The following is a 25737-nucleotide window of genomic DNA, read 5'->3' on the forward strand; positions in this document are numbered from 1 at the left end:
GGAACTGGGCCCCTAAATTATAGTGCTGATATCCTCAAGGCAGGCAACATGGAAATGTCCTATAAAGACTAGAAATAAAAAGATAACCAAAGTCAAAGCAAACAATGAAACAAAGTTTGTTATTAAAAAGTCTGATATTTCTTCCTGCAAGATCTACTTAAAAGCTGAGCATACCATAAGTGAAAGAGGGCAGCTTGTTTTAAGTGGGGTTAGTTGTTAAGCGGGTTGTAAGTACACTCTGTATTTGCAAAATCATGTGGTGGGCCAAAGTTCAGCCATCCTAGTGAACTTGATGACCAACGTGTCCACATACTTTATAATATAATGCAAATGACTTCAATCTTACATAGCCACATTTCCAAATACCATTTAGGACTTTAATGACTTGTCCTAGAAAGGTCCTGCCAGGCCATACTTAATGTATCTTCTAAACAATGTAAGAAAGATTTCTCGAAAAGTGTTACACAGCTTATAATTTTAGTGTAAATATAACTGTCCTCTGTCCACACTACTGCTCCCTCCCCAAATGCATCTTTGAGGCTCTCTATTAAAAATGTTACAATGTCACTTTCTTCTCTCTGGATCTGAATTCTCCCAACCCTGACTTTAAGATTCTGTGTGCAGAGTTGGGGTTTGCACAATTACAAAAGCTCCACAGAATTTGTAAACTAACACTAATAGAATCCTGAAAGGCACACTCAGTTTTCAGCAGGAAATTAGGAAACAAAGATTCTAGTGTCAGCTTTTCCATTGTAAACTATATAACCTTGAGTTCATTATAACCTCTTTGGGCCCTGATTTACTCATCTCCACAGTGAAGGTCACACACTACGCCTTACGTCCTTTAATGTTGTTTCATGGCACCATTTAAGGCTGCTAATGAATTACTTAAATAGTGAAGTCCACATTAAGCCTTATGGAAAAGCATAACTGGCAAGATTTTCCTCTCAATTACTTGTGCTAATAGGGGCCAAAATGGCATGGATACTTTAAATTCATAGATAATCCCCAAACTTCAATTTAGCTAAGTGTTCCAACCTCCTCTCCTGCCAAACCATTTACAGGGGATTCAAACAATTAGTGCACGCTGGCATGAGATTTATCTCCTTTATAATTCCTGCCTTGCCTACTGCCTTCCTACCAGAATATTTGAGTATCTAAATCTCCAAAAATAGAAATGAAGACTAAATCAGGTAGAGCTGTTGCATAATCTGCCAATTGGTTATATTGCAAAGTGTTCCCACACTTATTAATAATTTATTAAGGACTTATTCTATGTCAGGTGCTTTACAAATAATTTAAATCTTTTAATCACCTTGTTGGGTCATGCATGGGTTTCCTAGGGCCGCCATAACCACGTACCACAAACTGAGTGGCTTAAACAAAGAGAGTGATTGTCTCACAGTTCGGGATCCTACAAGCCTGAAATCAAAGTGACAGTAGGGCTTGTTCCTTCTGAAGGCTGTGGTGGAGAATTAATTCCATACCTCTTTCTTAGCTTCTGGGTTTTGTTGGGTTTTTGCATGTAGCCTTTGTTGCCACTCCTTGATTTGTAGATGTTATTCCACTCTCTGCCTTCATCCTCACGTGGTGTTCTTTCTGTGTTTGCCTTTTTACATGATGTTCTTTGCATAAGGACACCAGTCATATTGGATTAGGGGCCCATCCTAATTCAATATGACTTCATTGTGGCTTGATGATCTCTATAAAAGACCCTGTTTCCAAATAAGGTTATATTCTGAGCTACTGGGGGTTAAAACTTCAAGTATATCCTTTTATGGGAGAACACAGTTGAATTCATTACAGGCGGGTGGTATTCCCATTTTATAGATGAAGTAATAATTAAGATCACAATGTTGAATTAATTTTCCTAAGGCTACCAAACCAGTGGTGGAGCTGGGATTCACATTCACATTTGATGACTTCATTTACTGTTTAGAAAATAATGTTGGTGCTCAAAAAGAAAACAAGCTATTTATCAGTCTCCTAGGACTAAGAATATACAACATACTCTTCTTCATAACTTTAGTGTTGTAGAGTACTCAGCAGCACTGACCAGTATCTGAGTTTTATTGATGGCACCAGGGCTAAGTCTGCATTTGTCAGAACTGGTTCTTAAGTTGTCTAAGCCTGGGCAGGGATTAAAACAAACAAACAAACAAAAAAAAAAAGAAAAGAAAAGAAAAAAAGAAAAAAGAAAGACCCCAAGTTACCTTGAAAGAGATCACTTTGCATAATAACCCTAGGAAGTCTTAATAATGGAATGTCCTTGTAAAATATTTTTAAATGTTCACTATTTACTTAATGGGGAATTGGTAAACAGCACAGAGGAGGACTTTTCTGTTTTATTGTGTGTGTGATTTTATATTCAAGTATGGTGGTAGGAGAGGGACAGTGAACATTTGATCATTATATAAGGAGTTTCATTGGAAGGTCAGAATTAACTGGCATTATATTTCCAATCATTTTTCCCAATTATGCTTTAATGTTTTTAAATGATTGGTGTTGGTGAAACTGGCTGTTTGCCCATTAATCTGCCTCTTCCCTAAGCACCTCCGTTTAGTACCCTATTCAGAAAAGAATAAGGCAGAACCATAGGTCTTTGGAGGAAGCAGATGGGCCCCAGGAAGGGGAGGGGAGTACCTAAGTTTAGAAATTGGGGTGAATAGGAAAGTTTCTATTAGGCCATTGAATATCCAGAATACCCAGGTTCCTCCAACAAGTGACCCTTATTATCCCAGTAGCTAACAGAATAATTTGCCACAAGATATTCTGGCAGTGGTTGGAAATGTCACTTTTTCATGATACCTGATATCTTGATGGATGGGGGGTTACTTACATTAATAAATGTTTTTTGTTTTCTTATGGACATATAGTTGATGTACAGTGTTGTATGTTACAAGTGTAAACTATAGTGATTCACAATTGTTAAAGGCTATTTATAATTTATAGTTAGTATGAAATATTGGCTGTATTCCCTGTGTTGTACAATATATCCTTGTAGCTTATTTTATACATAATAATCTTAATCCTCTATCCTTGGATTGCCCCTACCCCTTCCCTCTCCCCACTGGTAGCCAACAGTGTGTTCTCTATATCTACAAGTCTACTTCTTTTTTCTTATATTCACAGGTTTGTTGTATTTTTTTAGACTCCACATGTAAGTGATATACAGTGTTTGTCTTTCTCTGTCTGACTTATTTCATGTAGGTAACACCCTCCAAGTCCGTCCATCCATCCATACTGTTGCAAATGGCAGGATTTCAGCCTCTAACTTCCCATAGAGATTTGAATGTTTAAAAACATATGTTTTAGAAAATAATACAATTATATTAAAAAAAACTGTGGAAAATGAAGGGACATTAGCTATTTACAGTGTAATGTGAATCTACTGTATTTGCCTTTTGCTTTAAATAAAACAAACTGCGATTGGCTACTGTGAAACAAGTGAAAGTCTTGATACAGGACTGGGTAAAAAGAAGGGACAATTAGTTTAGGAGTGTATTTTCTCAGCAAGAGAATTTATGGTCGTGTCATCTTGGTTTATGCATGTGTAAACCAGGAGATTCTATTTCCCTTGATGTTGGTGCTATAGACTAGAAGTTTAATCTGTGTATTTCCAGCCGTGTTTTGGTTTGCTTTATAATTGAAGGAAAGCAAAAATAATTTTCTTTTTTTTTCTGAGTGCCATTAACATTTTGTTTATGAACATTTCAATTACAGGTACATGGAGTATACGATTGTTAGAATAAAAATATACATCTAAATAATTATCACATTTGATTGAACTTAAGATATGCATTGGGGACATGAACAAAGGGGTTGACAAAATGACCAAAACTTTGAAAATTTGTATTAGTAGTGGTCGATAAAGCAGGGGCAATGTTAAGTAAAATATATTTACATCAATCACACGGAAGTTCATGTTTTCATATTTATCACTTAAAATACTCATTTCCAAAATCCCATAGCTGTTTGTTATGAAGTGCTGTGCAAGTTGTTTCATACACATTAATCAACCTAGGAGCACCTTTGTTTAATTTAGGTCGTAGGAAAAGATTGCTGATTATTTGAAGTGAGTTTAGCTGAATCCTTCTGTAACTTAATCCAACTTTTTCTTCTCTGTTCTTTCTTTCTTTTAATGGATGAAGAGGAATTCAGGCAGGAAGAGTTCCTAAGTGAGAGCTGTTCTCATAACTATGTTCCTGTTGCCTATGAGTTTCCAGACAAGCTGTCAGGCTTAATATGAATCCTTCCTGAGGCCTTCCTTCCTCAAAAAAAAAAAAAAAAAATTGGAACACACAAAAATGATATATTATTTAAAAAATCTTAACTCCTCCACTGACTCAGGGGTGTGTACACTCTGTAGAGTGTATATAGAATATTATCTTGTTATGAAATCTTGAAAGGAATTAAGACTGTTAAACAATGATTGATCTGATAATAATAAATATCTGATGATGCCACCCAGTGTTTTATTATATTTACTGCTGTTAGGGTTTAGAGGATCAATAAATAATACCCTGTTCTTCCTCTAAAGAGCTGAGAATCAATTCAGAATTAAGGCCTGGGAGACAGAGAAATAGACGTCAAATAGCCAGTTTTATTATAAAGATGATTGGAAAATAAAGTTTTAAAAGTATAGGTAAATAGTCTTTTAATACTCCATTACTGAGTTAAGCAGACTTTCCACCTTAGTCATTGGCACAGGTGAACAACCGAAGGCCTTCCTGGCAGGGCCAAGTTGGTCCCTCTAAGCTTATCACCTGACATCAGAGAAACTCACTAAGGTGTGAGGACCAAGAGGCATTGAAAGAAGCTACAGCTCACAGGGAGCTGAGTTGGAATCAGAGATGCTGGGAGAAGGCCAGGTGGGTTGCTCTAATGGATACTCTCATGAAAACAAGGAAGATTTTACCCAACATCCCCCATCTAGGTTTTTCTGAATCTGTTGGGCTTTCTCACACTATTGATTTCCCCCATGTCAAATAATTGCCATCCATGTTTTTGATTATAGATTAAAATATGACATGATAAATCCATATCAGTATACAGACAATAATATAGTGTCTCTGATACAGAAGGCATCAAAGAAACAGTATCATTCCTTAATGATCAGATTCCCAGAGAATAACTAAAGTTCCCTAATTGCATTACATTGGTATGTAAAACTCTAAGCAAATCAAAAGCCAACATTCCTGAAGTCCAAATAAATTAAAGTTTAAAGTGAAAGTGTTTTGCTCAGCCAGCCAATCAGTGGTAAGTCCTCTGATTCCTGAGTAGTGCAGGTGACTTAAGCAGCTGTCCTTCACTAAAACTGGGTCTAGTTCCTTCAGCACTTCAGAAGTACTCCTCCCCGCTCAGGTAACCACCATCCTAATTTTCTCTGTAGTTCTTATTAATTAAGCATGTATCTTTATAATTCATCATTTAGTTTTGTATGTTTTTGAGCTTTAGGTAGATTGAATCGTTCTGGACATAATCTTCTATCTTCTTTCTTTTGCTACCCTGAGTCATCTACATTCTGAGTCATCTCTGTTAATTCATGTAATTGTAGTTCATTGATAGCATACACCACAACCTATTTGTCACTTCTAATGGATAATTGCCCCTTTTAAGTTGTTCCTTATATTAAGAACAATGCTGGTGTGAACACTCATACAACTATGCAAGGACTCCTTTAGTTTGGGCTCTCAGTGTTTCAAACATACAGTGCATGACTAAACACCTCAAGCTTCATATTTACCAAGTTTAGAAAACGTGCAACCCATTTCCTATAGCAGGAAACCAGATATTTAGTGGTAACTGGTGGAAAGAAAGTATTACATGAAAATCTTACTTTTATCAGCCTTGCTATGGTGCCACCCAGCTCTCTGGATTCCAAAACCTGTGAAGTCCTACAGATCTCTTCTGTCATAATCTTAATCACGGCGCTACATTAACCGTGTCTTGGAGGAAATCTACCTGTACATATAATCCTTTCCCAAACGGTGTTATTTTGAACATGCTGGCCATCTTGATAAGTTTAGAAACTAATGAATATGGCAGACTCGGTCTCCAGGTATAAACTGAGGTAACTGTTTCCCAAATGATACATCCACAACCTTTTAATTGCCATTTCTTATTTGAGCCCTCGATCTCTGGAGCCCCAATTCTCTAAGGAATCTGGGTTCAGTCTTAAGACATGGCTCACACGCTTGTGAGCAGGAACATTGTTTGTGCTACTCCACTTGCTGCCTCCAACTCTGTGAAACATGCTTTCTTGGGAGGGTTCATCACTTAACTGCCTGTGTGTCTCATCTGGAAAATCAGCTTGATCTGAAACTTGATAGTCCTGAACCCTGTGTGCCCAGGTTGGTCTGGTGAAGGTCATTATCTCACCACTAACTACTTTCCAGAATGATTCTCCCTCTTTTCCAGGCCTTGAAAAACATCTGTTACTTTAGAGACATCACAGACTTTATTTCTGTACCTTTTTTTCTCTTGTAGCAACGGAGATGTTGCTGTTGTTTAGTTTCCTATTACTGTTCTTTTACAGGTTTCTAGGAGGCTCAATTGAGTTTTGAACCGTTCAACTTGTTAAACCTTTTATAACACATCTAGGACTGATATGGTTTGCAGGTTCAGAATGCTCTGTTGATTTTTTCTTCCACTTTGCTCTATGGTCCAGACATTAGTTTTGGCAGTAACTTCTCTAGATTTTTGTCTTACGACAGTTAAAAAAAATAAGTACTGTGTTTGTCAAATGGATGTACTTTTTGAACACATCTTGTATAACATCACCTCCTACTGTTGAATAGTCTTGCCCAAGATAGACACTCCTGCAGAGCATGTCACTCAACTCAGACCTGGGCTCAGTATATTGTTGCTGTCTGGAATCTCATTTACTTTCCTGCATCTTTTCTGTGCCTTCTCTCATCCCATGTCTCATCCCACTTCTCAGTCAGAGTCCCTAAGGGTTAAGCAACTTTCTTGTACCTCAATCTATTATAAATTATATTATTTTAGTGAGTACCAATTTATGAAACTCACCTTGTACATTTTCAAGATTTCTACACTGATCATCCTGCTGTTTTCCTTTCCTTTCAATTCTTGCCATATTTTCAGACGTGATGTTGAATGACCTAAGTCTTGAAGAGGCAGTTCCCCAGTGCTAATTAGTGACTCTACCTGTGGATCTGCTTCCTGATAGCTCTGGATTCTGTTTTCTCTGAAAAAGACAGTTTAGTCTCTTTGTTGAAACCTCCTATCTTTTGTTAGATTTCTTTGGGTATAAGGAACTTTCTGATCTAGTAACAATTAAAACCTTTTGAAACATTTTCTGAAACCCTTGTAAAGTGATGTTTGACCTGAGCATGTCTTCTCTTTCATTTCATTAATGTTTACCTTACCCTTTAAGATCACACCTTATCCCTTAAGAACAATTTTGTTCTTCTAGATTGAGCTATCCTTTTTCTTATTTTTCCTTCATACTCCCAGTCTGTAGCCAGACTGAAGCACATTTCAAAAAGCACTGTAGAATTTTTCTTAGATTTCCATAGCAAACTTCAGGTTCATTAAAACAGAATGTTCATACAAAAGCTTTTTTTTCCCCTTGAAATTCATTGAGGTTTATTTTTTTTTTCCTATCTACAACCAAAGGTGATGGCATATTTTCTTTATAATAAAGGGCCTCCATTTTGTTTGTTATTAAAGCCTATTGTGATTGAAGTTGTTTTCTCGGTGTTTAATTAGCAAATCTAAAATCATTTTATGTGATAAAGTCATTATAAGTGGTGAGGAAGCCTACATATAATCTACATGAGTAAAAATGTTTACCTTTCTGTGTTTTTCTTTTTAAATATTTATTTAATTGTTTAATTTCCCCTGAATGCAGTTCAGAAGAACAGATACTGAAGGACTATTTTAGCAGTTAGCTTACTCCTCACACCATATATGAAAGCACTGGGGAGGGGATGTAACATAGTGGATTTTAGAATTTGAGAGAAATTCAATTAGGCTAGACTGCAAAGTTGGAGAAGACATTGAGGTCAGAAAGGGGGCCAAAGGGCCAGACTGGTCAAGGTCACAGAGACTGTGGTAGGAATCATGAGCAATAAGGAACACTCTGTTCTTGAGAATCCTGAAAAAACATGTGCAGGAGAATGAAACAGCTAAAATCTTAGAAGAGTTGTGATGTGTAAGTGAATAAAAATTATGACAGTACTGCTGAAGGAAATATGAATTTGCCCTGGCGTTTGGGGGAAATTAAAAGAATAACTTCTAGCTAAAAGATACCTATTTTCACTGGGCTGAGTTACACTATTTTACTGTCTGTGTGCATTCTCTGTGATCAGATAGCCTTCTCTCCAAAGATTGTCCAGGAACCTAGATGTAGCCACCTTCATTTGAGTAGTGATAATGATTAAAGAACGGGAAATGAAATGGAGTGATGTTTTCCAAATTCTGATCTCATTTTTTGAGTCATTTTATGGAAAAAGAAGAAAGAAAAAAATTTTTTTTCCTCTGCTTATCTCTCCAGGTGGGACTGGTTGTAGTTACAGGAAACCGCTTATGAACAAAAGAATAGAATTACTGAATACATTTTCAAAAATACACAAAATATAAAACTGTTTTATCCCCACATTGCATTTGAGACATAGCCACACAATCTCTATTCAGTTAAAATAATTGTACAGACATGATGAGCTTTGGTGCTTTCCAAATATATGAATTTTAGTGTCAGTCTACACCAGATCTTTGAACAATGTGGCAGATAGGGCCACTGAATCCCATGCAGTTGAAAAGTTGCCTATAACTTTTCAATAGGCACTTGCTGTATGCAGTTCTGTGTCCATGGATTCAGCCAACCGTGGGGTCATGACATACTTAGTGTAAAAGATCCCTGTAAGTCGATGCCTCCAGCTCTGGCCCAGGTTATTCCAGGGTCAAGTGTGCTTTATTTTGCTTAACTACTTTGATATTATAATTTTTGAGTTAAATATTTTTCATGTTGACTATGGTTTACCAATGGCTTGTCTTTGGACATTAAACAATGTTGTCATCAAAATCATTTCTTTATTCTACATAGCTCTTAGCATGTTATCCTGGGAATCAGCTTCAAAGGAATTTTTTTAAAATTGATTTCTGATAGTGTTCCAGTGCTGTGTTAGAGCTGCATACAAACAGTATTTTCAAGTATATGTTTACAGGTGCAAAACTTTTGGTATCACTAAAGTTGCTTGAGGTCTCACATAAAAGCTGTATGTTGTATTAGATTATGCTTAAGTTTATAGAGTATTAATTGCACTTACTAATTGTCAAACGCTTCATGGTGTCACTTATTTATCAGTTTACTCGTTTATCCTTTCATTCATCCTGCTGAATGACCTACTGTGTGTCAGACATTCTTTAGTTGTTCAGTAAGTCAAATAAACAGTGTCTGTTTTCAACATGCTAGGTCATAATTAAAGGAAAAATTCTGATCAAATCTCTTTACAACCAAATAAAGCATTATGTATGTATCGCAAGTGCTCAGAAGGAGAGGTGCAGATCCTTCAAAATGGTGAGTGTCTGACAGGGTGTTCCTTGTTTAATTCTCATTCGGATTTAGTGAGCTTGCACCCTGGGGCCAGACTGCCCAGATAGGAAGCATGGCTCTGCTCTCATTGCTTTGTGACCTTGGGCAAGTTACTAAAACTTTCTGTGACAAAGTTTTGTCATTTGTAAGTGAAGATAAGGACAGTAACTACTTAATTAGATTATAAAGAGTATTAAATGTTTAAAGGATAAAATAACTTGCTCAACGATAGTAAGAGAAAGACATAGGAACCAGAACCTGGTTATGATGACATCAGAATGCAAGTTTCAATCACTGATTTTTGCCCAGTGATTGAGAGAGAAAGACTTTGTAGAGAAACTCTGTTCAGGTAACCAATTGTAAGTTACAGTGCTGTTCAACATATTACTCTTCGATAAGAGGGGTGCCCTGGTTACCATACAAAGAGATGCCTGTGCAAACTTCATTGTGTTTACATTGCTGAAGCTTTCTTTCTTTGTGACATATCCCCAGATTTGCCATATGGTACAATATTTCGTTAGATGCTGTTTATTAGACTATTGAGAAATGGTATAGTCAAATGGTGAAGGGCACAGACTCTGGAGCTAGACTGCTGGGGTTGAAATCCTGCCTCTGTTACTTACTAGCTGTGTGATCAGGAGTAGCTTGTTCAGCGCTGTGCTTTAGTGTCCTTCCTATGAAATGGAGATTTCTATAATAAAATGTACCTCCTAAGGCTGTTATGTACTTAGTGAATTCATATGTATAATAGAGCAGGGCCTGGCCCACAGTGATCCTTATATATGTGTCAAATAAATAAAAATGTATCCCATCCTTTGGTAAAAGTTTCATTGTTGCGATGTTATCATAAAATCTATTTCCTTAAGTCACTCTTAAAAACAGTGATAGAAATTTGAAAACTGAGAAACAGGATCACATTTCCTTTTTTTTTTTTTTTTTTTTAACTTTTATTACAATCCAGAACAACCTGATTCCCAGACATAGGTATCAAAAAAGAAAGGCTACTGAAAAAGCAGAATGCAGTGGTGATTTTTTTTCCTGTCTCAAGATCTGATGATTTCACTCATATGTGGAATCTATAAAAACAAACACACAAACAAACAAAACAAAAACATTTTTAGATACAGAAAACAGACTGTTGGTTTCCAGAGGGGAAGGGAGGCGTCAGGGGGTGAAATGGGTGAAGGGAGTCAACTGGTTAATGATAGACAGTAACAAGAATGTGGTAGTGATCACTGCAGTATACACAGATCTTGAACTCTAATTTTGACCACTTTAAACTTAAATAACAACAAAGTGATTGGTCTGAAATTTTTCTACATTATTTTTTAATCTACCATAAACAAGGGGAAATCACAACAAATAGACCTGGTTCTGTTTACCAGGACGTTCCCTTGTGGAAAACAGAAACTACAAAATTACCACCTCAGGAATCACTCAAGAAAACAATAGGTAAATGTTGCAAATGTAAAGTCTTCTTTAAAATAATTTTCATGCTTCATAATCTGCCATCTGAGTCACCATGAACACTGACTAAAAATTGTTTGTGTTTCATTCAAGTATTTATGAAACACTTTGTATAATACTGTCTGCAGGACTAGCTGTGAACACCAAGAATTTCAGTGATTTTTCTTCATGTATCTATTTTCTATGAACACCTGCCTTTATAATTTATTCTGTAGAAATAAATGGCATCTGGTTTCCAAGAAACTACTCACCGAGGGGTTAAAAAAAGGGTTATTTTGTCCTCAAAACATATTCTCAATTAAACATGTAAAACAGATGAACACACAAATAAGTTTTTCTGTATTATTTCTTATAAACCATGATTTCAAGTGGGTGGAAATCCAACTTTGGTGATACAAATGTGTGAGGCTTTAACAGATCTCAAGGTGGAGGATTGACCCACAGGAACAGATCAGACAGCCAGCAGAAAGATGGAAAACTAGCAGAAGATGAAGGCACCTAGTGAAACTTGCCATACAGCTAAATTTTTAAGGGATCTCTTATGGCATCTTCACCAAATAAAACTAAATGCAGGGTACAGGTGGGCATGTACAGTAGATCACTAAGTATTTGGTAATAAAGAAACAGACTGGGAAGAATGGGGACAGCAAGGCTGTCAGAATAAGAGATTAGGTCCTAGAAAATGGCATTTATGGCTTAGTGCTATGGCAGAGCTTTAGGAACCAAGAATCAGTTTGCAAAATTATTAAACTTGGAAACTTCTTCTGAATATGATGCAGATGAAGGATCTTGTTAGGAGATATTCTCACTGATTCTGCCCATCCTTTTAGGTTAGAAAGTGTGATAGGGTTTTCATGGTTAACATTAGAGGAATTGTTTGCAGAGATTGCCTTTCTTCCATGGTTCTGTGGTTAAAGTTGGAATTTTGAGAAATAAAGCACCTGAAGTATAATGGTGGTGGGTTCATGAGTAGACATCATTGATATGATGAGTACTGAATGAAAAAAAGCTACTGATTCAACATACATTTGTGTAGTACCTTCCTAGTGCTAAACTCTGGATTCTAGGCACAGGTATGCAGTCATAAATACGACAGACCAAAATGAATGCAGTGGGCCTCCTAGTGGGAGACTGAAACTGATTTTCCCCCAAAGGACACAAGACCCACATAAAGTCTGTCAATGGAAATCCTATCAACTTCTTCCTTTCGGTTGCTTAGTCCTTAGAATTGTCCAGCATCAGGGAAAGAAAAGAGGATGTTGCTATCATTGATACCTCTGAGCAAAAGGTGTAGGCAAACAGGAGCTATATGGGCCCTAGAAAAGGTATTGATATTGACACCTTGGAGAATTTGTATCTTTAGCACTAGCATCTCCAATTAGGTTTGTGTAATTAGTTCATTGCTGTGGCTCTATGTACAAACTTTTAGAGCATTTGCCATACCTTGTTTACTACAGTTTTCACTAAGTAACAAGAACCTCTTAAAAGCAGAAATTTTCTCAGTCATTTGTTTCTGTTTCGTACTTCTTTTTTTTTTCGCTGAATGGATGAGTGAATATATAGACATTATTATAACATAAGAGGGGAGAAGTAGATGTGTATTGAAATGTGTTGGAATCAATTATTCCTACATCAAACTTCATTTACTTATACAGTTAGTAACATTCACAGTCAATGTGAGTGACTTTGATTCAGAGGGTTGTAAGATTTATGTGAAAAAAACTGTGGTATAAGTAAGTTTGATGGAATTTGATTTAAGTTACCATAAGCCAAATAAAATTTCTCCCTCTTAAGAACCATCTACTAATTCTTCATTTGCTAATGTAGTTTTGGATACTAAGAGGAGGATACAGTAATAAATACATTTTCTGTAAAATACCTTTGAAAGCAACATATTCAAAGCAAAATCTACTTTACTAGTGGAATCATTGCTGTAATAGCAAAGATTTTGTGTTGAAATTGGTAAACTATAATCAGTTTAGAGTCATTTAAACTAAACCAAGATAAAACTGTAGAAAATATCTTCTCATCATCAATTGTTTGAACTCAGTTTTGCAGAGATTTAAACAATAAGTTGATAAAATAGAAATAGCCCTCAGCCTCTATATTCAGAATCTGTAGAACATATTTGTCTTTATTAGATTTTTTTTTTGCCTCCAATCCATCTGTTCTACTTTCTCCTTCTAAAAAGAAGTATAGTTTCCCTTAAAAAAAATTAAAGATGTGTTCTTCCATTAGAAGATGTATGTAGTTGTATGAATCTCCTTTATAATTCATCAGTAATTATTACTTGTTTGACACATGCAATTATTTGGAAGATTGAGTTAAGTCACCCCAACTGAGTTAAAATTAAAATTGAGAATGTTAGAAATCAGTACTTACATGCCCGGGAGAATTCTTAAGGTTTAAAACATTTTCTGTTCTCTATTAAATCAAAGAAATGTATATAGAAGTTGAAACAGCATGACCTCATCAAGATACTCCCCAATCACATAAATTATGAAGGGCACATTAACATTAGAAAACAGTAAGACATTGATTATTAATGTGACTATTCATATATTAGCCTGTGTTTTGTCTTCTCGGATAAAAATTCAAGACATAATTGAGACCTAAAGACAAAACCACTCATAGTTTTTGGGAGGACAGTTTATTCAGTCAGAAGAATTCTAGTATATACATTTATTCTGTATAAATGAAGTTTTGGGTAATAAATGGTAAGACGGGTGTGGGACCACACGTGTGCTGTTTTAATCTTTTCTTCCAGTTAAAGGTCATGACTTTGAATAGGGAAAGTGATACAGACTGTGAGCAGCTGCCTACACAGATGGTGTTGAAGAATAGACCATTGTTTATGGTACCAAAACAATGGACTCTTAAATAGGTCAGACTTTCAGATCAAGACTTATCTAAAGTTATGTGCCCTCACTCAGGCCTAAGAACTGTGTTAGGTATCTTTGTAGAAATAACTTCCTTCTTAAAACAATTCTATCAGAACTACATATTAAGATACCCTGTTTATAGATAAGTGAACTTAATGGTAGACGAATTTTCTAAATTAATAAAACTCAAAAGCAGTGGAGTCAAAACAAAAATTATGTTAAGCTCCAGTATCCTTAGCCTTATAACATAGTTGCTTCCTTCTGAAGGATCTCAAGTACTCATTTGGCAGGTAACTTTCCATTTATATAAAATTTTTTTATTCATTTGTGCCTTCACTTTTTTTCATAAATAACTTACTCATTAGACAAACACCATTTGAGGATCTATAAGCATGTGACTGTGCAGAGAGGATAAAGAGTTAAAAAAGGGAAACAGGGTTGTTTTAAAGGGCTTGACTGTAAGGAAAAGATAAATTATTTAAATAAGAGTATAAAAATGGACACCATTTGGAATAATTGGAATGACATAGACAGAAGTACAGTTATGCTCGGTAATTATCAGTTAAGAAACTAAAAAAAGGCAGTCACAATGGGATTGATTTTGTATCTCTCTATACCAGTATAGTAAGTATGCAAAACATAAAAAAGAAACTTGAAATTCTAGCAAGCATAGTTGAATATAATGGGACAGGTACCAGTGAAAATGACTTGAAGTATATACCTTGATCAAAAGAAGATAGTAAAAGAAGTGAAAATAACTGACATTTTTAAAGGACACATCCAAATAGAGAACCAGCGGTCTAAGTTTAAAGGCTCTATGTTACTTCCTCACCTGAGAAGAAGAAACAAGTATTCTGTCCTTATGAATCTGCCACATATTTTTAAGGCAGATAAAGACTATGGGTGAGGCTCTCTGATGACCTGAAATTTTTAACGTAACTTGTACATAAACAGGAGTTACCTTTCCTTGACTCCATCCCTGCACTCTAATCTTATTCCTGCCCTTTTCTTCCTTTCATGAAAAATTCAAGAAAGAAAATCATACATTCAATGAACTATGTCTTTAAGTCACCATTTATCACTCAAAGTGAAACTTTTAATCTCATCTTTGTTGGCATCATCTAGAAACAGTCTGAAGAACATCTTGGATTGTTGACACCCCTTGTTCTTGGCTCCTTGTTCTTTCTACATCTCTTAACCTTCTCAGCCAATTTTGCTTATGACATTTTTCCTGCCTGTTCCAGTAATGTTGATCCCCAAAGTACTCATTATTGATTATCACTGTTGTGTCCTCCTTTTATCCCATACTTCATTTATCACTAAAACGCTGATAAATCTTACATCTGTGTCTCCAGTTGATAACTTTCTCCCAAACTCCAGCTCTACATGTCTAGTAGGTTACTAGAACTACCTACTAAAGGATGCTACAGGATTTTAAAACTCAGTACATTTAAAATTTACTTTTCATAGTTTTCTCAGATTGCTTCATTTTAGTTAAGGGCATCAGAACCCAACTCCAAAATCTTTCTTGCCTTATCTTCAAACTGCTAACTGTTAGTCTTGCTGTTATTAAGCCTTTCAAATCTGTTCTTAAACCATGTCTTAAAATATTGGTCATACCTTTTTACACCATACACTCAGACTTCAGCTACACAGAATGCATTGCCATCCATGTTGTCGCATATTTTAATTTTCCTGTTTGGAATATGTATTCATCCTAGGTAAAACCTTTGACTCTCCTTAGAAGAGCTGGAAACTCTTGCTAGTGATTTTTCAGTGTATGTATTTTCTGTGACAGGAATTTCTTTCCACTAAAGTTATTTGTTCTTCTGTTGAGGAAAGTCAGTATAAATGCTTGGACATTTCTATTAATTTCAAACAAAATCACCTTAGGAAAAGTAGTAGTATTTGAGATAGAATGGAACCACTTCACAAAAATAGTTTCTATTGAACAGGAAGATATAAAAATTAATGTAGCCTAGCATATACAAATTTTATAAAAAGATGTAACTAAAAGGAAGAAAGGACAAACTCAAAATTACGGTGAGATATTACAATATGCATCTTCTAATATCGGAAAGAACAACATGATTAATATACATTTGGTATAATTTATGTATGTAGTACAATGCACACAATTGCAGAATACATATCATTTTTAAGTGCACATACAACTTTATAAAAAATTGATCAGATGCTGAATCATTAAGCAATTTTCAGTGTATTGTAGAGAATTGACATCATGTTGAGTGTGTACAGTTTAAATTGGAAAATCTCTAGATGTTAACATTAAAATACATATTTTTGAATACTTGAGTAAAAAAATAAATCAACTCTGAGTATAAACATGGAGACCATTTGGAATAATTGGAGAGACACAGACAGAAGTACAATTATGCTCAGTAATTATCTGTAAGATATTAAAGAACAGTAGTAACAATAGAATTGATTTTGTATCTCTTTTTACCAGTATAATAAGTACGTATAACATAAAAAGGAAACTTGAAATTTTAGCAAATGTATTTCAATATAACCCTACAGGTACCTGTGAAAATTACTTGAATATACTTAGAAATTAATAAAAATTAAAATGCTATATAACGTTTTTGAAACCAATGTTAGAGTGAAGTGTATTTCAAATACATGTGCAAAAAGAAAATAAGGCAGAAAATCATTTATAAGTGTCTATCTCAAGAAGTTGGGGGTAAACAGTACATTTAACTCAAAAACAGAAGCAGAGAAATAATAAAAATCAGGTGATAATGTAATAAAAATATTAAATTGTATATGGTACTAAACATAAAATAGAGAGGATTAGCAAAATCAAAATTGGTTCTTTGAATAAACTGATAAAAGTGGTAGGTAGTGATGTTACTGACAAAAAAAAAAAAAAGAGTCAAGAAATAAGTAATATCAGGAATAGAAGTTAAGTCTCTACAAGTCCTGAAGATATTAAACATAGGTTGAAGGGATGTTAGAAATCACTTTTTTAAAACAAAATTTGCATAAAGAAAATTTCTTCTTAAAATATAACAACAAAAGTGACAAGAGAATGAGTAAGACAATCTAAATAATCATATACTTTTGAAAGTAATGTAATGGATAATAAAAATTCCTGTGTAACTAAAACCTGTAGTAAATGGAAATATAAGGAATATTTCTCATTATGGTAAAGGATATGTACCATTATTGTACTAGTAGTCCTACTGAGTGCAGTGATGCAAAATGCATACATAAACATACAAAAAGATGCCTATTGCATGCATGCATGAATGCTTACACATGTATACAGACACGTTTTAAAGTTCAATAATTTAGGTGGAATATATGAAATCATCATTACTTGCATTATTTGCATCATTATTTATGTATAATATGAGTTCAGATGGTAAATTGAAAAGAATACACAGGCCAATTAGGGTTGTTCAGTATAAGTTCAATAGAAAACTGATTGCATGTCTACATACCAGTGATAAATATAAGATAGAAATACCATGTTTAATGACAGAGCAGATACCAAATAGCAATTAATTTATTGAGTTATAAAACTTTTATATAGAAAATTCTACATATTTGAGAGAAATAGCACAAAAGAATGACAAGGCAGCCCATGGAATGGGAGAAAATGTTTGCAAATCATGTATTTGGTAGGGAATTAATATCCAGTATATAAAAAGTAGTGAGAACTCAACAGTTCTAAATAGATAAACAACCCAATTAAAAAATATTTTGTTAAAAACAAAGGATTTGAATAGACATTTCTCCAAAGGATATATATGTGTCCAGTAACTACATGAAAAATGTTCAACATCGTTAGTGATTAGAAAAAATGGAAATAGAAAACACAGTGCTCACTGGCCATAATGACCATATTTTTTGAAATAAAAAATGACACGTCTTGGCAAGGATGTGGAGAAATGATAAACCTTATGCTTTGCTGGTAGGAATATTAAATGGTGTGCCCTCTACAAAAAATAGTTTGGCAGTTCCTCAAACAGTCAAACATAGAATTGCCACATGGCTCAGAAATTCTACTCCTAAATATATACCCAAGAGGATTAGAAGCATATTTTCAGATACAAAATTGGTACCTCAATGTTCATAGCAGCATTATTCATAATTGCCCCAAATTGAATACACTCCAAATCTGTTTGCTAATGAGTAAACAAAATGTGCTATACCCATTTAATGGAATATTATTCAGCCATAAAAAGGAAGAAAATATTGTTATATGCTACAACATAGATTCACATTGAAAACATTATGCTAAGTGAAATAAGCTAGATGCAAATGTTTACAAATTGTATGATTCCATTTGGTTGAAATGTCCAGAAAAAGCAAATCCAGGGAGACAGGTTAGAGGCTGTCAGAGGAAGTGGATAAGGAAGAGTTGAGATTGAATGCTAACAGGTTTAATTTTGAGATTTTGGGAGTGTTCTGAAATTAATGGTAATGTTTACACAACATTGTGAACATAATACAAACCATTAAGTGTGTCCAATTTAAAACTGAATTCTATATTATGTGGATTCTGTTTTAAAAAGAGTAAATAAACTCTTAAGGAAAAGGTCCAAGAGCCTACTCTTGTACCTACCTAAAATTAAGATGGCATAGACAAATAGTTTAATGGAACACATTGACATCTAGAAACAGCCAAGTATCTATGGACACTTAATTTATGAGAAAACTAACATTGTAGAGCAGTGAGGAAAGTCAGGTATTTTCAGTAAATTTTGTTGGGTCAATTTGGAAAATAATGAAATTTTACCCCAGCTTACCCAGAGCAAAACATTAATTTCAGATAGGTTTTGGAATTAGATGTGACAGGCAAAAAAACAAATAATAAAAAACTTTCAATAGAAGATAGAGTAGAATATATATGATCATTTTATGTAATAAGACACAGAAAGAATGACAAAGATGGTTAAATTTGACTGCTGTAAAATTAAGCATTAATTGATAACAAAAAGCACAAATAAGTGAGTACAGCAGTTTGCGATGGAGTGGGAAATGTATTTTCACCACATGTAACCAACAGAAGACTTATATCTGGAATATATAAAGCTCTTCTACAAATCAGTAAGAAAACAACCCACATACAATGGACAAGAAAGTTGAAAACTGTCTCCTTAAGTGAAAAAATAGTGTATGTTGGTATGAATTATGTTTATATGACTAATACATGAAAGTGCACTAAAACTCATTAATCAAGGAAATGTAAATTTAATTACACAGTAAACTGATGACTAAAATTAAGCAGAATGAAAATACATTGTGAATTTGTCCAACAATAGCAACTCTTAATACATTATTTGGCAATGTCTGCTACAGTAGAAAATAGGCATATTTTTTGACATAGTAAATTACTTCCGGGAAATACCCAAGAAAAATGTATGTACATATAAAAAAAGAATGCTCATAATAGAGTTATTCATAATAACTAAAAAGTAGAAACAATTCATAACTGTCAATAGAGGACTGAATATATAAATTGCAGTATTATTTATCCAGTGGAATACTACAGAGTAATGAAAATTGGCTATATTTACAAGCAACAAGATGTATGCATCTCACAAACATAATGTTAAGGGAATGAAATGAAACTAGACATAGAAGAAAATACAGTGTGATTTTAATTATATAAAGTTCAAAACTAAGGTAAAATAAAACTACAAGATGGACAACATAAAACTACAAGATGGACAAGATAAATACAAAACAGAAACATACATACTGTATGTGTATATATATATGTATGTGTGCATATATATGCTATGCGTATGTGTGTGTATACTGTGTTTATATGCCATATGTATATATGCTGTGTGTGTATATATGCTTGTTCACTGACAGAACAAGCTGTGAGCCTCTATGTGTTGTTTTATTTTAGTTCTTGATCCGAGTAGTGACTACATGAGCATTCACTTTGTGATAATTTATTGAGCTATATACATTTGTACTTTTGCAAGTTTCTTAAGTGGTTTCTAACTCACAATAAAGAAATGACTTAAAATGTGAAAAGGAAAGAAAATATACCGAACCTTTGCAATGGCTCACATGAATAGAACTGAGATCCAGAGACAGAGGCTTCCAGGAGGCATGTCATCTTCTTTGCACCTTTGAAGCCAGACTAGGGAATTCATAGGGCTCTCTTACAATACAGCAAGATCTACTACTTGTTCCACTCAAGTGAACTACTAGTCTTCTCAAATGATTGTAAACCCTAGAGAAGGAATTTTAATAGATTCTTTCTGACCAGTTTATTACCACTGAGTGATCCAGTATTATGTATGCAGTTCTAGCCAGATAATTTAAACGTTCCGAAAATAAAATGCAGACACATATTTATAGGGACAGAAAACCGTACACACGTAGCATCAACTTCTTTTCACATTTATTGTATTCTTCATTCTTTCTTGAGGAAAGATAGGTTTTTCACTACTTATACAAGACATAATTTCAAACTTAATTCCCAAGACAGAGGTAAAAGGCAATCGTCATATGTTTAAAAACAATAATCTCCTGTATTTTATAATAATAATGGCTAGAAGTTCAATATTTCTGCTCAAACACAGGCAGGCAGGCATATTTTCAAAAGGCCTCACAGTGTTTGCCACTGCTTTTACACAAGACAACATTTATAAAACCTTTGTATCCCACGGCAGGTGGTAGGTCTTCTCTTGGGGATTTTTGCTGTTCAGATATTGCCTTTCATTTGAACTTCAAATAGCTTAAAAAAATAGAGGCTGCGTTTTAATATAATTTGGAAATTAAAACCTTCTTTTTTTCTCATTATAATATTGTCTATGGATTTACTTTTCAAAAATGAATCAAAGTCTAAACTAATTACTGTCTGATAGCCACCAGCAAAGGTAGAAAAATGGGAAAACATTTTAAAAATGAAGCTTTGGACTGCCTCGCCCATAAGAAAAATAAATGTATGTAATAAACATTAAAAGATTTCAAATATATTTATAAGTAGTGTCCCTTCTTTTGAAAATTTAGAGGATTAAATGGCATAATTATGGTCACCTGAGTAGTTAGAAACATTTTTTAATATCTAGACTATTTTTTTCTTTGTTTTAATGGAACAATATGAGATTAAATAAACACTTCAGCTTAAGTGAAAAACATATTTTCACCTAGAAAAAAATGGTTTCCAAAGGTATTTTCATCAGTCTGTAATATTTGTAAACGTAATAATATTGCAGAAGTATAAAATTTTATGATATGTCTATTTTTTAAAACGGTAAGTAAAATAACTTTTCTTATATCTTTTTTTAAATTAGGCTTGGACTCCTGGATCATCTGGTGACTTCAGAATTCTGGTGAGACATTTTTTATACTACTATTACTATTTTTATTTCTTTTGCCACACATTTTTGGAGGATGTCTTTCTTCCTATCTCAAGCTTAATCCCTTTTCTAAATTCTCCCCTCATTTCCAATCCTTGAGGTTGAATCTCCTAAGTCCAGTAGAAGAAGGTCAATTACATGTTAACCCATGTGCGACGATCTCTTAAGTCCAGATTCTTCTCAAAAGGTTCAACTTCATGGGTCAGGAGAATATTCCAAAGAGGAGTAGCGTTTGTTTCTTAAGGAAACAAAAATCAGCACTGGAAGAGTCTGAGATAGGAAAGAGGTTTATTCAGGTAAGATGCACAAAGTTATCAATTTGAGGTTTTTCTTTTAAAAGAGATCAAATGCAATAGCAAGATAAAAACCCCTGAGGAGCCGAATATGATAACTGAATTTTTAAAAAGGTTTTTATGGCTACAATGTTGATATTATACTTTACATATTATAGAACTAGAAGTATACTTAAGGCACTACTCTTGTCTACACAGAAACTTGAAATTTCTATACTTTTTGCTGTGTATATACATTACAGGTATGGCAAAGATAGATTTTTAATTAAAAAGATGACTCAATGAGGTAGAAGTTTTTCTGTATTTCTCCAAACAGTACCTTTTGTGTTTATTTTGTATTCCACCAAGTCTCTCTCTCTCTCTCTTTTTTAACTCCAAATATTACAGGAATATTGCTCACAATCAGATTCATGTATTGGGGTACTACTGTGTTTTGAATCTATACTGGGTTATAAAACATATAGCTAGTATTTTATCTTAATTTTTCTAAAACTATACTCTAGCTTGAATTCTTATTTTGTGTAATCTGGAAGTCCACAACTTTTCTGATTTCTAGAGTCACCTTTGTATGATACTCAGCCAAGAGAAATATTCTAAGCAGATAAATTACCGGAGTACAGTCCTACACACCATTCTTGATTAATAACTGGATATTGGTTTAGAATGGGAGAGTGGTGAGAGTTCTCCTTGTCTTTATGATTGTGCTCTACTTGTTGCTCCTAAATACTTCTCAGAGTATACAGACTAATATTTTTTGATCATTTTTTCATGGCTTTTCTGGGCTACTGCAGGCCATATCCAGTCTATACCTTTCTGCCACAGAGTAACAAAGTTGACACTATTCATTCTCAGGACAAGGATGGTAGTTAAACTCATATCCCTTCAACGTTTCATGCAAAAATAAGGATTTGCTTAAGTATTTGTTAGGAAGGAGGACAGACTTGGTTATGTCTTACAGAGAGCAAAAATTTTGTCTCCCCATTTTCATCATAATGAATTCCAGTTCTTGGATTTTCTTCCCCACCCTAAACCTTCTCTCAGTTGCATTTGTAGGATCTGGACCTTTGTCCTGTAATTACCCCTTTTCTCTTAATTCTACCTTCCTCTTCATTGAAGTTGACAATATGCTCTTGCAATTCTGATTATCACTCTTATCTTCTGAACCTTCTACCATCTTCTGATTTATCTGATTGATAATCCGTGTTTCATAAAGCAGACAAATCACTCACCTAAAACAATACTTATTCTTGTACTTACATATCCTACCTTATTTGCTTTAAAATTTTTTCCCTAGTCTGTTATATGATAAAATTGAGTACTGCCACAGTTGACTCAAAACCAATCTCCCTTGAGTATGTTCCAAGAAACTCAGCACTAATCACATTAGTAAATTCTTTCCTCTCACAGACCCCGTCGTCAATATTTTTGCTTCTGTGAACAGAGTCTGCTCACCCACCCATATTCTATTTATCTCTTAGGGCCAAGTTCAATTCCCATTTTCTCCTGAAGTTCTTCATTGTTTTAAATATTTTAGTTTAATTCCCCCTCTCCCTGAATTCATTATTTCAGGATCACAAAGTTTAACATTTTAACTTTTACTGTCATATGTTCTAAGCTCCTTGTAATGTGTGCATATTTTCTACTCAGCAATTTTGCAAGCTTTTCAATGAAGTAACAATGCCCTCTTGTGCCGTTTGCCACAGCATGCCTAATACATTGCTCTGTATTTAGTAGTTCCCAGGAAATACTGTCACTTGAATAACTTATTTGGGATCTCACCTATACTAACTGTACTATATAGCCCAAACCTGATATTTATTTCCTGTATTGTTTGCTTCTATCCAATTATGATTTTTCAGAAGAAACAATGACATAAACATAGAGGATGATTAATAAATAATTCCGAATTTGTTTTAGGGAATACAGATACATTCTAGAAAACTGTTTCTAGAGTGTAACTCAGAAAAGAAAATGCATGTAAATTTAAACCAGAATAGTATTGAAATATAAATGATAGAATGCAAAGTGTTACAAAGCAAATAAATTAAAATATACTTCATTCAATCATCACATAACTCTCAAATAAAAAGAATATTTACTCTGGAACTAAATGCAAGCAATAAAAATTCACTTCAATACGAAGAGCTAACATTGTCTATATTGACGTTGAGAACACTTAACAGAAAGTCTTATTGCAGCATTTTTTCACTTACATAAGATAATGTGTTTAATGCTTATGATTCACTGAATTGTGTGTGTGTATGTGCAGTTGCAGCAATCTGTTCCAATTCATAAATTTTATTTTGTGCACCTGGAGTTTGGACCTTTTAAGAGGTCAAAATAATAACACATGCACAATTATGTATGGTTGAAGAGAATTCTTATTTTTAAGCATTCACTGTGTATCAGGTACTATGCTAGGTGCTTTTTTTTCATGTATGTAGTCTTACTTCAACACACTCTGAGGCATGCATTGTGGTCACCACTTGAGAGCTGAGGAGACTAAGGGTCTGACAGGTTAGTTACTTCATCTGCGATCACTTAATCATGATGCTGAGGTTTCCATCTGTTCCTAGGATGCCAAAGACTACATTGAGATACTTTCCAAAGAAAACTTCCCCAGTAGGCTTTTAATAAAATCCAATTCTACATATATTGGAGTAACAATCCAGGTTTGCAGTCCTTAAAAAATTGATACGTAAGTGGTTAAAAGGAGATTTAGTCTTTTGTACTTCTATAGTCAGTTGAGAATTAAAAGTCTGCTTGCTTTAAATCCAAGGGAAGGGGGCGAAACTGCCACAGTGTATGCCCAAATTGTGTGTGTGTGTGTGTGTGTGTGTGTGTGTATTTTATGTGATGTGTATCTATCTTTTATATCATATCTCTATTGCTATCTTTTATATGTATTTTTATGTATCCAGATTCATATAATTAATAACCAAAACAGAATCTACATAGTGGAAATCCACATAATACTTCTGTAGTTAAACTGTGGTTATTAATGACTGTTCTATTCTCTCATTTATGTTCTCAGTTTTTAATAAATTTTGTGTCCGTTTGGCCATCCTGATTTTTTAATAGTATTGCAGACAACCTGCAGATTACATTCATGTGCTTAGTATTAGTCATGGAATTGCTTTAAAAAAATACAAGTTATTCACTGAGTATTGCCTTTTCCAAGAATCGAGTGCTGTCTCCGATATAGAGGGTTTAAAAATATTTCTTGTACACTTTCCAAAATGTCTTGCTCTTATGAAGTATCCCTCGCCTCAAAAATTAAATATTTGGTGTAAAATACTATGTAGTTTGTAAGGATCTTATGTTGCGTGTAAAAACTGAAGGGAACAAACCACATACATATGCCTTCCTCACAGTTTTGAATTGAGAGAGAGACAGAGAGAGAGAGAGATATACCATATAATAAAGTATATATATACTATGTCTATACCATATAATAAAGTATATATATACTATGTCTCTCTCTATGTAATGAAGTATATGTATACTATGTCAATATTAAAGCAATGTATATTTATTAAAATGTTATTCTGATGTAATGTAAATTGTCATGATGCATACATAAATCATGTTGAGAGACTTCCTCAATTCAGTTATTCTCTCAGAATTTATTCACTAACTTATTTGTGCAAACAATTGATAGAGTTTAGGGAATATAAAAATGTAAGTCTGACTTCAAGGACTATCATTTTATGTGTTCTGCTTTTGTTTTTAGTATTTTTGAAAACTGCTGTTGACTATAATTCTGAACACTTGTTTTAGGCCTCTCATTGTTTCCCTTTACCTTGCTGAGATACCAGGTTGTTAGAAATCATAAGGCCAGTGTGGAAGGCACGGTTAGTGCCTATCAGCATTTGGGGTTCCTTTCATTTGTCAGTACAAGGGATATTATATTTTCCCTCTAACTTATAGTTAGGTGGGTGCATGTCATTTAGGGCAGAGGAAGTGAAAAATCCTGTGTCCTTTTCTAGGCTACTTCTGCCTCTACAGAAGAGGCATCACTTTGAGATAACAGAATCATAAGAGTAAACTATCCTGGATCCCTGAGTCACCTGATGGAAAAGACTCCTAGTTCCAGAGCCAGTTCATTAGAAAAATAAGTAAATTATTTGTCCTAAGCCATGGAATTATTATTTTTTTCTTTCATGGTTTTATTTTGTTAC

General features: G+C 34.2%; 1 protein-coding gene across 4 annotated transcripts in view; it reads left to right on the top strand.

Moving 5' to 3' along the window:
• The window catches only part of PTPRD (protein tyrosine phosphatase receptor type D), a 1875536-nt gene that overhangs the window by 672093 nt on the left and 1177706 nt on the right, over window positions 1–25737 (top strand). For all 4 annotated transcript variants that reach the window (XM_074361573.1, XM_074361575.1, XM_074361574.1 and 1 more), the window contains one exon: window positions 21198–21236. The gene's annotated coding sequence lies outside the window, so the exon portion shown is untranslated. The remainder of the gene's footprint in view (window positions 1–21197; window positions 21237–25737) is intronic.

The sequence above is a fragment of the Camelus bactrianus genome, chromosome 4, assembly GCF_048773025.1.
Source record: "Camelus bactrianus isolate YW-2024 breed Bactrian camel chromosome 4, ASM4877302v1, whole genome shotgun sequence".
NCBI lineage: Eukaryota > Metazoa > Chordata > Mammalia > Artiodactyla > Camelidae > Camelus > Camelus bactrianus.